The sequence below is a fragment of the Quercus lobata genome, chromosome 11, assembly GCF_001633185.2.
Source record: "Quercus lobata isolate SW786 chromosome 11, ValleyOak3.0 Primary Assembly, whole genome shotgun sequence".
Lineage (NCBI taxonomy): Eukaryota > Viridiplantae > Streptophyta > Magnoliopsida > Fagales > Fagaceae > Quercus > Quercus lobata.
In genome coordinates, this window is record NC_044914.1 from 37,562,540 (window position 1) to 37,577,076 (window position 14,537).

General features: G+C 32.5%; 1 long non-coding RNA gene across 2 annotated transcripts; it reads left to right on the plus strand.

The window, feature by feature from the left end:
• The first annotated feature begins 10,320 nt into the window (after positions 1 to 10,320).
• LOC115969329 lies at positions 10,321 to 13,913 on the plus strand. Of its 2 annotated transcripts, none has more exons than XR_004086926.1 (4): positions 10,321 to 10,509; positions 12,020 to 12,088; positions 12,160 to 12,398; positions 13,623 to 13,913. It is a non-coding gene; the product is annotated as an uncharacterized LOC115969329 (long non-coding RNA). The 2 variants fall into 2 exon arrangements; XR_004086927.1 differs by having other exon boundaries at positions 12,020 to 12,066.
• The last annotated feature ends 624 nt before the right edge of the window (positions 13,914 to 14,537 follow it).

Genomic DNA, 14,537 nt, shown 5'->3' on the forward strand with positions numbered 1-14,537 from the left:
TATGTCTTCTTGCATTTTATTTTTTTCTTCACTTGCATTTTTGAAACACAAAATATAATAATTATATGGTGAATAGGCATTTAATAGGGTTATGATTACACGTGATATTATCTATCTTTTATTTGGGAAAAAAAAATTATGTGACAGTATTTTGCTAGATGATGCAAATGTCATTACTTAAAAGTTACACTCTATCTTTATAGAATTTAATATTACATGATCCTTAAGTCATTAACTGTAAAGTTGTGATTTACAACTATTTTGTGTTGGCTTTAATTGCGTGCCAAATTTGATTGTAATTTTTTTCAATCTTATGTACCCTATATTTTATGTGGGATTTCTTGTAAGGGTTGTGTGTGTGAAAGAGAGCGTGAAGACTCAAGGCAAAGTGAAGAGCAAGAAGTTTTCGTGGGTAGCTCGCGAGAAGCTTTCCTGCAAAGTGAAGCATGTGCCCAGCACATGACTAGAATGCGAAGAGTCAGGATAGGATGGTGATAGCTAGTTTTCACGAGTTTCTTGCGAGTAAGGCCTTCTCGCGAGATACCCACGAAATATTTTGTTTTGCTAATTTGTCATATCTGATACACACTATCTCTACCCACACTATATATACCCACATTACCCACAGATGTTGAGTAGTGCTTTGGGGAGAAAACCCTAATCACTATCCTTGAGATTGTGAGATTGTTATACCCACAATTCTCTACACAATCCATTGTGGTTTTTCCTCAACTCCTACCTCTTCATTTCTATATCCTTGAGAGGTTGATAGCCCAAACACTTACCACACCCTTTCAGAGTGTCAGGTGAGGTTTTGGAGCTACTGGGAAGCATTGGAAGAAGCCAAGCTTTGGCGAATGCAATTGGGAGTATTGTGGGATCCGGAGAGCTAAACAAGACATAGTTCCGAGAAGCCTTGTTGGAATAGGAGCTTGGAGGGCTTACGTGCATTGGGTAGATTAGGGTTGGAGGGCCTCTTGCAATTCATGTATCCCAACTAATTGTCTAGTGGATCGATTTATCACTTGGGGGCGGCGGAGATGTTTTAAGCCGAGGACTTCGGTTTCCTCTTTGATAACACATCAATGTGTTATCTTGTGTTTGCATTCTTCTTCCCTACTCTTTTAGCTTTCATTTTATTGCTACGTTTTGATGAATATGACTTAGAGTAGTTTTATTGTTTGTATGCTCGCATTTACTCTTTTCCGCACTTAGTTTAAGTAAGTGTAAAATCAACCGAGCCGTAATCTTTAATTTGGGGGCCTAAACAACTCTTGTGTTTTAACACATTTTCAAGCTTTCATTAACCTTTTCAATTGTAAAAGACTCTGATACTTTCAATTTAAAATGGTAAATATTACTATAAAACGAGCAAGGATGCAAAATGCCACCTCTGTGGAACATCAATACCCAGTCACAACTAGTACATTTATTCTCTATCGTCTCAATTATTCAGAACTCATAACATATATTGTTTGTAACTTCAAGGACGGGGAAAGAAAATACATAAATTATAGAAAATCATCTGATTTAGAATGTGACTCATAAACTATAAAATGAGCAATCAATCCCTTACTATTAATTCAAAATTACAAATAGTCTTTAACTTAATAAAGAAGAAGATGAAGAAAACACATTATTTGCTACAGCACAACAAAATGTGAAAAGAGAGAGTAGCAAATAAAGTTTCCCATGGCACACACGTTGTATTCGTAATTATCTATAATAGCGGCATATTTGAGTCACAAAGAACTTCATTGTTCCATTCAGGCAATGAATGCCATCGTGCTCACCGCAAACAAAGTAGTGAGGTTGCGATGGCCTTTTTAGCACAAACTCGAAGCCCTCCCTAGCTCCTTGTGTTGCATTTCCCTGCATCTGGGCATTTCTCAAGTCACATTTAATGAAGCTTTGGAGGTTTGGTAGCATGTAAACACTGTGAGGAAATGTGTTTGGAGTTGGTGGATCATATTTGAAAACTGCAATCAACATCATATAAACAGTTATTTTTATGCATATTTGCATTCAGCAAAACAAACAAAAAATGCACATATTTGTCATGTTCCTTAAGGATCCAAATTGATAATCTACGAATAAATAAATTGAAAACAAAGTTCAAAGTTAGAATTGACTATATATTTTGATATCATAATGAATTTTATAACTTGTCATAAAAACACAAGCGGTTTAAAAATATGATTTAGGTCACTATATAACCTGAACTATGCATGGCAATTTGTAACAAGTAGCAATAGCAAAGTAATTAAGCTCACCTAGAGTCTCATTTAAGTAGAAAGGACCATGTTTGATTGCCCATTTGTTGTAGTTAAAGCCATAATTCTAGTGGTACGAGTCACCAACGATGATCCTGTAGGAAGTTTATGTATTATTGCATTTCCCAAATGGCCTGGCTGTGCTAACTGCCATTGTGGAAGCAATTAGCAACACTTGCACGAGTCCTTGTGCAATTGTGAAACCCATGGTATGATTTGCAACTTATGAAAGATAGTAGAGAGTGAAATAATTAAAAGGGTGGAAACAAAGAAAGAGCTAGTGAAATAAGATGTTAGCAATGATATTGATAACATGATTTAAATGGGTATTTATATTGGGATAGATGGGGAGAGAGAGAGAGAGAGAGTGGTGTATAATGCGTTGGCTAATTACTAAAAACGTAACTTTTTTGTTATAGAGCTTTTACATTGTATTTTCCATCTCTTGACTACTAAATTTTGAAAAAGAGGAGTTGTATTTTGATAGGCCAAAAACAAATTGACCCCTTATGATAAATTAACAAATTAATTAATTTAACCAAGTGAATTAATTAAGTTAATTAACATGCAAATGCATGGTAGCACAAACAAATCACCAAATAACTAAATATGCAGCGGAAAATAAATGACATGGTGATTTGTTTACGAATGGGGAAAACCTAATGGCAAAAACCCCACTGGGTGATTTTCAGGTCACCACTCCCGAAATTCCACTATTATCACAACAAGCGGTTACAAGTAAAGGAGTCCTAATACCTTATACTAACCTACAGTTTAACCCTTACCCTGATACCCAATTAGACTTATTATGTAGTGACAATTTTCCTTTTCGATGCACGACTCCCAAGTACATGACTAACCAATGCATGGATCCCAGTACGCGACTTCAATCACCAACTAGAGAAGGTTGTTGGGTGCAAAGTTCTTCAGTTCATCCCAATGATGAAGATCAAGAAGATGTTTGGTCACAAAACCCTACGGTGCACATACACAGCAACTTCTTCACAAGAATGATGAACTAGGGCAAAACTTTGTCTCCAGTTACAAATTGCTTGAACAAGCTTTGCTCAACACTTGTGCAACTTGCATACCCTTTGATGGCCCTTAAAATAATCATTTTATATGTCTAGGCTTAGAAGAAAAGAAAACCCAAACACATAATCATGGATTAGAGTCAAAACAAAATTAGAATTTTGTTTTTCATAAAGCTCGACAGATAGCTATCTATCGAGGTGCTGTCGAGCCTCGGGGCTAGAACAGCTTCTTAAGCTCGATGGATAGCTAGCTGTCGAGCTTTAATGAACATCACTTCTTCAGCTTGAATTTTGGGCAAACTTGCATGTCTTCAACACTTGATCTAAAAACATAGTTTCTTCAAGTATTAAACACATTCTAGATCTACCCAAATACAAGTAAAGTGCATTTTGTCAAAGGATAAGCTAATTACATAAAATAGTGACATATGTTCCTAACAAGTGAATCACATATGTCCTAACATATTTAATAAAAAATGTGTCGTTTTTCAAAAATTATTTTTTTATAAATATCTCATTTTCCTATGATTGGTAGCAACTTTAATTGAGTTGAAAAAAAAAAAAATCTCATAATTTCCCTTATTTAGCTTGCTATAAGATAAAGTTCTTTTCCCAAAAAAAAAAAAATCCTAGAAAACACTCTTGAAAAATAAGCAATATTTTTTTAGTTGACCAAAGAAAAACACCAAACATAAGAATGTATTGGCCCATTGTGATGAATTAACCAATAAATTAGCCAAGTTAATTAATTAATTCAATTTGCATGCAATAAGCGTGGTAGCACAAATAAATCACCAACTAAGTTAAAAAGCAACGGAAAATAAATTGACACAGTGATTTATTTATGAATAGAGAAAACCCATATAGCAAAAACCCCACCGGGTGAGGTCACCACTTCCTAGAATTCACTATTATCACAACAAGTGATTACAAATAAAGGAATCCTAGTATCTTATACCAACCTATAGTTGAACCCTTACCCCAATACCCAATTGGACTCGTTTTGTAGTGATAATCTCTCTTTTCAATGCACGGCTCCCAGTACGTGACTAACCAATTTGATGCGCAGATCACAGTACGTGGCTTACTCACCAACTTGAGAAAGATGTTGGTTGTAAAGTTTTTCAGTTCATCAACACAATGAAGATCATGAAGCTCCTTGGTTACAAAATCCTATGGTGTACAAACATAGTAGCTTCTTGAATAGAAAGATGAACTAGGGCATATGCCTTCGGTTCACAATATGCTTGTGAAAAACTTTTGCATTGAGTTGCATCAGCTATGACGGCCTTTAAAACAATCCTTTATGTTTAGGGTTGTGAGAAAAGAAAGCCCAAACATCTATTCATAGATTGGAGTGAAATCAGATTTGAAAAACTGATTTTCTTAAATCTCGATAAATACCCTATCTATCAAGCAGTTGTCGAGCATCGGGCTTAAAATGCCTTTTAAACCTTGAAAGATACTAGATGTCGAGCTAGCTGTTGAGCTTTAAAATCCAGCACTTTTTAATTTGTTTCTTGGACAGATTTGCATGGCTTTAACACTTGAACTTGAAACCTTGTTTCTTGAAGCATTGAACACATCCTAGATCTACCCAATTACACGTAAAGTGTGTTTTGTCAAAGGATTAGCCAATTCTATATTGACATATGTTCCTAACATGATTTACATATGTCCTAACAATCTCCCTCTTTGGCAATCTGTGACAAAATCACAATAAACAAATGAACATATGAGAGAAGTCATAAATCACTCAACTCATACTCACTTGTTGAATACAATAAAATCTATTCTAACACAAACTCTTGAAAAAATTTGCAAGAAGAGAGTTCATGGCAAGAAGACTTTGATAACTTGTATTTCTGAAACACTTTGAACAAAACTCATTAACGCATCTTAGTGTGAAACAGAAATAAAAGATTGCATACAAATATTAAACTTAAAAAATTTAACATTTCAAGTCACAAAATTGCATATATTTAATATACACATTTATGCACACGCATGAAGGGAAAAAATTATAATAAGCAATGTCTAGAATTCATAATGATATACATAGAATTGCCGCTGAGTTTAAATATTATAAATCAATAGGGATTGTTGTTCCATATCTCAAAAAATCAATAGGGAAAGACTCTATTTAGAACCCGCCTAAAAATTGGGCAATGCACAGAAAGAAATCAAAAAAATTCACTACACGCTGTTTACAAACTGAAGTTACTGAACCTCCACCTTTAGTTTACAAACTACGTGCTTCACTACTTTGCTGGTCTGCTAGTGCTAGTTGTATGCACAACAAATCAATGAGAGCCACACCTTTGTTTTTTAGTTTTTAATATAGAATCAATGAGAGCCACACCTTTGGTGGCTTTTTTCTTTTATTTATTTATTTATTTTTTGTATATGGATGTATGTCTTCATTATGTTATTATGAATAGATGGATTTTTTCAAATATATCAATAAATAGAGTGAAAGATGATCAATATTAGATTAGTAGTGCTATATCTATCTTGATTTTATTTTATTTTTATTTATTTTTTCTATTTATAAGTTATGCGAAAAATTATGTTAACATAAATTTAAAAAAACTTTGATTCGCATGTGACTATGTGGCCTTCGCATGTGACCGTGTGGGCTTCCCAAATATTTGAGTTTAATGGAATGCAATTTACTTTCTTAGGTCTGTAAGTAAAAGTACCCACACAATGACTTCAATACAATCATAGTTTTTTTTTTTTTTTTTTTTTGGGGGTGGTAGGTTTCATTACACTTTTAACTATTTCGGTGGTTAGCAGTTGCATAAATGTTATTGAACAAATACACAAAGAGGCATTTTTTTTTTTTTTTTTTTGGTTTAGTGTCACAATTTTTTATTATACTATGAGGTTTATATTTTTTTTTTCCCCAAAATTTGAACATTTAAAACTACTAATATGGCCAGAAGTGTCATAAGACTAGCTACAAAAAATGAATGTTATTTTGATGTTCATTTTTTGTGATGAGATTTATATACTTAAAAATTATTTCACCCATATCATTTCAATGCTATTTTGGTGTTCATTTTTTGGAGTTACCCTTGGAAACTTTTGGTTGTATCAATAGTTTGCAAATGCATAATATTAGTGGACAAACGTATAAGTCTCAAATTGGATTAAACATTTTAAATTCCAATCACAAAATACTTAGTGGTGTGATGAGTATTATGTGTTTGTGGATGAAATAATTTTTTCATCACACCCCTAGGTATTTTGTGATTGAAAAATGTAGTAATCCCAATTATAATAGATCGAAATTATTAACATTTACTAAAACTAGCATTTGAGCACGCGCGTGCTCAGAGGCTTTTCTATTTTTTGGAATAAAAGTTAATAATTTGCATCCATTATAAATTGGGATTATTAAATTTTCCAGTCACAAAAAAAAAAAAAAAAACCCCTAGGGGTGTGATAAAAAAATTATTTAACTTACAAATACATAATAATCATCAAACCCCAATTATATTTTTCCTCTATGAATGTCTATTTTTATTTTTTATTTTTAATCTTGAACTAATTGATTCCTCCCTTCATGCCTCTCTCTCGACTATACCTTTTAATTTAAGTGATTATTAGACTAGACTTGCCAAATGCCTGCATATAAGAAGTCCATGGTCCAAGAAGACCACGTGGCTTGTGAAATGATTGCATGCAAATTCCCTTTGCTTGTAAAATTTCATGGGAAAAATGCTGAAACATCCCTTGAACTTTGAGGTAGTGGCCAAAACAATTAATTGATGACATGCCTATTAGTCTTTGATCACCTTGAGATTTTGTAAGCATGAAAAATATATAAAGATAATGTAATCTAATGGTAAATTTATCAAAATTCACATCAAATTAAGAAATATAGGGTTGGGTTCAAGTTACACCTATTGTAACTCTAAAAAATGTTACACCACCCACTAACTTATTATTGAATGCATATTTTGAAAATCCAACTGTTGGATTACATGTTCTATATGTTCTTAACATGCATACCAATTTTCATCCCAATTGGATGTAATTTACCATTTGATCTTTAAAATCATCTTTTATGCGTTATTTTAAACTATAAAAACTTGAATTTAGACAATTGATTGATGACATGCCTATTAATTTTGGTAATTTTCAAGCATCAAGGCTATTTGGGTAAGTTTTTAGGTTTCGGAGGTATTTCGGATTTTTTAGGTTTAGGGGTTATTTTGGTGGTTTTTTGTTTTGGGGGTATTTTGGCCAAATTTTAGGTTTCGGGGGTATTTTGGTCATTTTCTAGGTTTCGTGTGTACTTTGGTTATTTTTTAGGATTTGTGGGTTTTGGTCATTTATTAGGTTTAGGGGATATTTTGAAATTTTTTTGTGGTTTTTGAGCTGATTTGGTGATTTCAGGGGTATTTTGGTCATTTTCGAGGTTATTTCATGTGTAGTTTGCTCATTTTAGAGATTTTGGGATATTTTGGTCATTTTAGTGGTTTTTTTTTAGCATAATTGGTGATTTTAGGGATTGTAGGAGTAATTTGGTCATTTTAAAGGTTTCGTGGGTATTTTACTTATTTTAGAGATTTTGAGGATATATTGGTCATTTTAGTGGTTTTTGAGCATATTTGGTGATTTTATAAAAAGAAGGGGTTTGGGTAAGGAATGGATATCTATGGATAAATTGATCGGGTAACAATTAGGTATGGATACTAATTGGATAAGGTAATCGGATATCTATGGATAAATTAATTGGGTCGAGTATATATAGGTATACCCTGCCCATGGTTATCCTTAATTATTTGTAAACAATAGGTGACGAACACTTATTTTGTTACCAAAAACATCTCCAACTTAATATTTGATGATGAATTTGGAATTTCATCACCTCTGGTTAGTCTTTGGTTAAACAATAGGTGATGAAAATTTATTTCGTCACCAAAAACACCTACATCCTAATATTGAATGACGAATTTAGAATTTTGTCACCTCTGGTAAGTCTTTGGTGACGCGAATATTTTGTCACCCTAGGTTCATTTTTTTTATGACCTATAGTGACGAGATAAATATTTTGTCACCAATTTGTACATCTTTGTTGACGAAATATTGATTTTGTCGCCAATTGGTACATCTTTGGTGACGAAATATTGATTTCGTCACCAATTTTAAAATTTTTATAATATTTGGTGATGAATTCTTCTTTTCCTCACTAAATGTTATCATTTGGTGATGAAATTGTTTATTCTCACTAGATTTTGTCACCATAGCCCACTTTTGTTGTAGTGAAACTAGATTGACTCAAAAACAAGAAAGCAAAATAAACAAGTAATGCAAAAACATAAAAGGGAAAGATAGAAAAAGTGACTGAATCACTTTGAGCCTTTTTCTTTCCAAACTTTGGTTTTGGTTTGTAACCGTGGGAAACCATCGCAATAGAAAGCAAATTCATAATCTAAAATTAAATAAGAACCTTTGAATTAGAATAAAGAAGTAGATAAACCTCCTTAGGAAGAAATTCAGATAATTCTTGATTACCATTCCAAGTTGAAACCACAGGTTACATTATGTAGTACAGGCATGTAGAAGTAGAATTTGCAACATATACGCTTCCAAAAAAACCTAAGTTCAACAAGAACATAAGACTATCAGGGAAAAAGATAGAGAAAATATCTCAAAAGAAATTTTTATTAATTATAATTTATTATCATTGTCTCCTTCTAAAGAGTATTTATAATAAGAGATTTTTCTTCCGATATTCCTTTAAGAAAAATAAATTAAAGAAGTCATAATTTAATAGGGATTTGAATTTGATGTAAAAGATTCTATTTACACCATCAAATAAAATAACCATGTCATTTAAAAAAAAAATGCTGAAATGCAAATTACACCCTCTAAGTTTAACTAAAATTCATTTAAATTCTCTAACTTTACTTTCATTTAATTGAGTTTTCTAAGTTTCAAAGTTTTTCAACTCAGGTTTTTCATCCAATTTCATTAAAAATTTCTGTTTAAGTATGCCAATAACTAGTGAAAAAACATTTTAAGAAAATAAATTAACATAAAAAAATTTATTAATTTTATAAATTTTTTTATGTGATAAAAATAATTTTTTTTTAATGGCAATTTTTATCAAAATTGAATGAAATGCCTAATATGAATAAATGTGAACCATAGAGGACTCAACTGAATGAAAGTAAAGTTAGAGAACTGAAATGAATTTCAATCAAACATAGGGGACTTAATTGAATGAAAGTAAAGTTAGAAAACTGAAATGAATTTCAATCAAGTTTAAAGAGTGTAATTTGCATTTTTGCCAATAAAAAAAAAAGGGATTAACGTACACCCACATTTACCATCTCATAGTACTAATATACTCCAAATATATAAAAAGAGGAAAAAAAATTAGGCACTGTTAGACCATGAATTGAAGAAGCATTGGAGTAGAGAAGTCACCGCAGATATCAAAATAGAAGAAGAGTGAATCTAGGTTTAGGCAACTTCGGCCTTGTTCTAAGACCCCATTACAAAAAGGGCCCACCTCTTTATAAAAAGGCCCAAAATTTATGATAATAATTAGTTAAAAGCGAGCTTATGTTGCCTACAATTTTTACGCTTAAGAAGGCCTTTAACTTATTAGACCAATAGAAATCCAACCTAATCTATATATATATATAAAATCGAAACCTTTGCCTTCTCCACAATTTTACACGTCAGCATTATTAAAAAAATATATATTTAACTAAAATAAATAAATAAAATACTAAAACGTATTGGGTAACGCTTCTATCTCTCATTCATACCCGAAAATTTCAGCTAAAATTTCTCCCCAAACGTATTGGGTAACGCTTCTACCTCTCATTCATACCCGAAAATTTCAACTAAAATTTCTCCCCAATTCTGAAAACCAAACCCTATAACTATTCTCCCCAACTCTGAAAATCGAAAACTCAAAACACATCTCTTCTCCACTTTTTTTCCTTCCCCCAAATCGCAAAATCTCCTCTCCTTATCCTCCCACTCCGAGACCATACAGGCTTATACGGTTACCGAACCTCAATGGAAAATTCTTCGTTGAATCTGCCTACCATCTTGCAACCCAACTCACTGATATGCCAACCATGATGTTCGCTGGAAAAAGCTTTGGATGTCAAATACCCTAAAAGGATTAAGAGAATTACCTCCTCAGCTGCTTCGCTCATATCGAAGAGGTATAACTCTGTAAATTTCTCTCTGTGCGTGAGTTAGGGTTTGTTTGGTTTGGGTTTTTGAATTTTTTTACCATATTTGTTGAGGTAAGAATTCTGATTTGCTCTTCAATTGAAAATCTATCTACCCAATTATTACTTCCTATATACTGTTCTCTCTCCGCTTCAGTTGTTCATGGAATTTTTTTTTGTGGCTGTTCTGCTTTGGTGTTTTGGGTTGCTATGGCTGAATGGTTGGCCTTTGGTTTGCTAGCATTAAAAGGGTGTTTATTTATTTGTTTATTTGTTTATTTTTTTTATAGGTTTTGGTGATTTGAGGTCTCATTTTTGAACCAAAATTGGGGTTTGGATAGTTTGGGTTGTTGTCTTTGACTCAGTTAATGAAGTAGCTACTGTTGTGTGGAAAATTAGGTATTCAGGTTCCTTTCTATTTTGAAGGCCTTGATTTTGGGATCTTGAATTTGATCTTATTATTGATGATAAATTGATAATGTGTGGTCTGTGATAATATATATATATATATATATACACACACACACACATTAATACCGGATGAATGTCAACTTTAGTGTTAGTTTGCATCTTGGTTCTTTTACAAAAAGGCCATCAATTTTGGTTTGTTTACTTCTGTTTACTTCCTACTACTTAGAATGGTCCTCAGCCACATGGTAAGGTTGTTTTTGCTCACTTGGTAGAGACTTAAACCTATTTGCTGCTTTACATATAGAAGGTGTTTGAGAAAAAGCCAAGCCCAAAGTAGTAGTAGAAGTAGTTTATTAGTTCCATGTTACAATTCAAATCCAAAATAACTTGAACATATTTAGAAGCCTATAATTGAACCTATTGAACTCAAATAATACCATATTCTCTCTAATTCATCAATTTAGAACCAAAAAAAAAAAAAAAACCAGAGAAAAAAGAAAAGAAAAGAAAAGGAGTTATAGAGTGGCTAAAAGTCCACATTGTGAACTTTTTTCTTTTCTACCATTTTGAGCTTCTTTTAACAACGTGGTAAGGACCACATAATTTGACTACTATTCATCAACATCCAACAATTTCTTTCAACACAGATCTACTAAATCATTAGCATAGAAAACAATACAAATATACAACACAGTAACACACACCATGCCAAAAAATGTCATTTGTACACCTTGCTTTTTTTTTTAAAAAAAAAAATTTTTAGAAGAATCTTCTTTAAGAGCAGCATCTAGATTTTTGAGGGGTTTTGTTTGATTCTTTGTTTGGTTGCAAACCCCAGCTTCTTTTCCAATGTCCTCCTTCTGCAACTTTGTCTTTGCTGTTTATGTAAAAAATTTATTTGTTAGTTATGGTAAGGTTTGTTTTTAAAATTTTGGTATAACCATGGAAGCTAAGATTCGTTCCTATTATTGACTTTTTCTTCGCATGGTTTTTCATTGCACCACATCAAGCAATGAGGGATCGCATTCCAGATGTGTGGGGTGAATTAGGACTGACCAGTTTTTTAATATATATATTTTTTAAAATTCAGTGGTGTGGGCATGGGAGGTTCATGGACAAGAGAATCGTCTAATACAGGTTTCTTTTGAATGTGCTGATAGTAGGAGCTTCTTTACTATTCTATTTTCTGTAGATTATTTACCGCTGCTAACAGTGATGATATCTCCACAGCTATATAGTTCATCAATAAGGCAAGGCCATGGATTACATTGATGGTCGTTGGCTGGGAATATGGTGCAAACATGTTGACGAAGTACTTGGCAGAAGCTGGAGAGAATACACCGCTTATAGCTGCCACGTGCATAGACAATCCATTTGACTTAGAGGAGGCTACAAGGTCCTCTCCTTATCACATGGCCATTGATCAGAAGCTCATTGGTGGACTGATAGATATTCTAAGATCTAATAAGGTTGGTGATTGCTTTCAATCTTCTGTCTATTTTGCTTCAAATGTTTTATACCCCTCCATTCTAGCATTGTTTTAATGTTGAACAAACATAATCATTGATGTGGTATGCTTTGAATTGTGTTGGCTGCCATTTAAGTATAATAACTTATACTTAATTTTTTAATTGGGAATAACTTATGTTTAATGTCTACTTAGTATCTTCAATCTTCAACTTTTTTTTAAAACATCATCAAAATCAAAGTCCTAGGTTAGAAAGATTTGGTGGGCATGAGCATAACTTTCAATCAAAGCTAAACCCATTACACACTACTTGGAATCTCAGCAAAATAGCAATGGCAGCAGTTGCACACACACAAAAAGTTTTCACCTTTTATTAATTTTCATAAATGTACATGTATTTATAGTCTCTTATCTCACTCTTTCCTCTAAAAGATACTTAACTATATCCACACACATAAAACTCGCTGAGAAGCTTATGTTAAAGGTAAAAATGATTTAATTCCTTAGCTAAATTTAGCTGAACTTTTTTACAAAACCGACAAATCTAATAGCAACCCATTTCACCCAATATGGTTTTCTTGACAAACGTCAAGATAAGGAAGGCACATAGTTCGTTCCTCACCTAAAAAAAGATCCACATTATTGAGAGATGTACTTTTTGTCTGAACGAAGTTGCTTGCTTGAGACTCCCAGTCCTGAGAGTTGAGTTTCACTGTTATCAATAATGATGATTTTGATACATTTGAGGTTAGTTTAAATCTGGGTAGTCTTATTTTTCTTGAAATCCCATTTGGGTTTCTTTATGTGTTTGATATAGTGATTTCTTGTGCATGTGTCTGTGAGGAAAGCTACTTTAAAAATTGAGCTATGGTGGTCTTTATTTCTTATTTAATTATTTTGAAGTTGATTCTCATATTGGTTGTCCTTAACCATCCTAAATTGTATTTTGGGTAGAGCTTTGGATTATGGCCCTTTTGCCTATGGTAGGTGAAAAGCAATTTTTTTTTCCCTTAAAAAAAGAGAGAAGAAGTTGACAGAATTGCCTGTTAATGATACTTTCTGAGTCTAAAGAACAGGTTTTGTTTAGTAATGGTGTTTCCACATTTCGTTATCTGTTATATATGAAAATAACACCAATATATTGTGGTTATCGCACTTTCTCAAATACTATAATTCTTTTTTTGTTCTCAAAGCCCCTAACTTGGGTAAAGCGGCTGTTTTCTAGGAACTATTTCAAGACAAAGCAAAAGGGTTTGACATGGAGAAGGTTTTATTGGCAAAGTCTTTTCATGATTTTGAAAAAGCAATATCTATGGTATCTTAGCACAAGGGACGTGGTTGGGAATGTGAGCAAGCAAAGGAAGATTTATAAAACTCAATGTTTTATGTTGAATAAATATATGATGTACTCTTCTATATAATGCAGATTTGTTGTATTATGTTCTTTCTCTACTCTTTTTGAGTCATAGCAAAAGAATTTGACATTGGTAACTATATTCTATTTATTTATTATGAAAATAAGATTGTGATTATTATTGCAATTTGATTATTTGTTTATTAACAATATATATGTAACTATGAAAATAACTTCATTGCCAATGGACCTATGGTAGTGGTATTAATCTTTTTAGCATGTATGTATTTTTATGGAGATGATATACAGGATTTCTTTATCCCTTATTTGTCTTTACAATTTTTTATTGGGCACAAGCACATTGTTTGCTAGGTTTGACAATGTTTATTATTTGAATTAGTGAAGATTTTATGTTATGCTTGGGTCTTCTCCATTTAGTTTTATTATTTGATTAGTCAGTCTTGAGACATTCTGATTTAGTGCAACAAATGATAATTACAATATTGTTTTTTTTTTTTTTTTTAAAGAATCCCGTGCATCGCACGGGTTAGCGACTAGTGAAAACTTAAATTGTTTGACTAAAAAAAAATGTGGTAAATGTGTTGTAAACATCAAATTATATCGCTGTAAGCCTCAAACTATATCAAGCCTTCCTAACGGTGAGTAACTCTAACATATACTAGTTGAATCATAATAGACAATCAAGCCCTAGGCACCACACTTTTTCAGTTTCGCCACTATTAGCTTCGGTATTGTAGGGCTTTAAGCCGCCAAGAGAATACAATT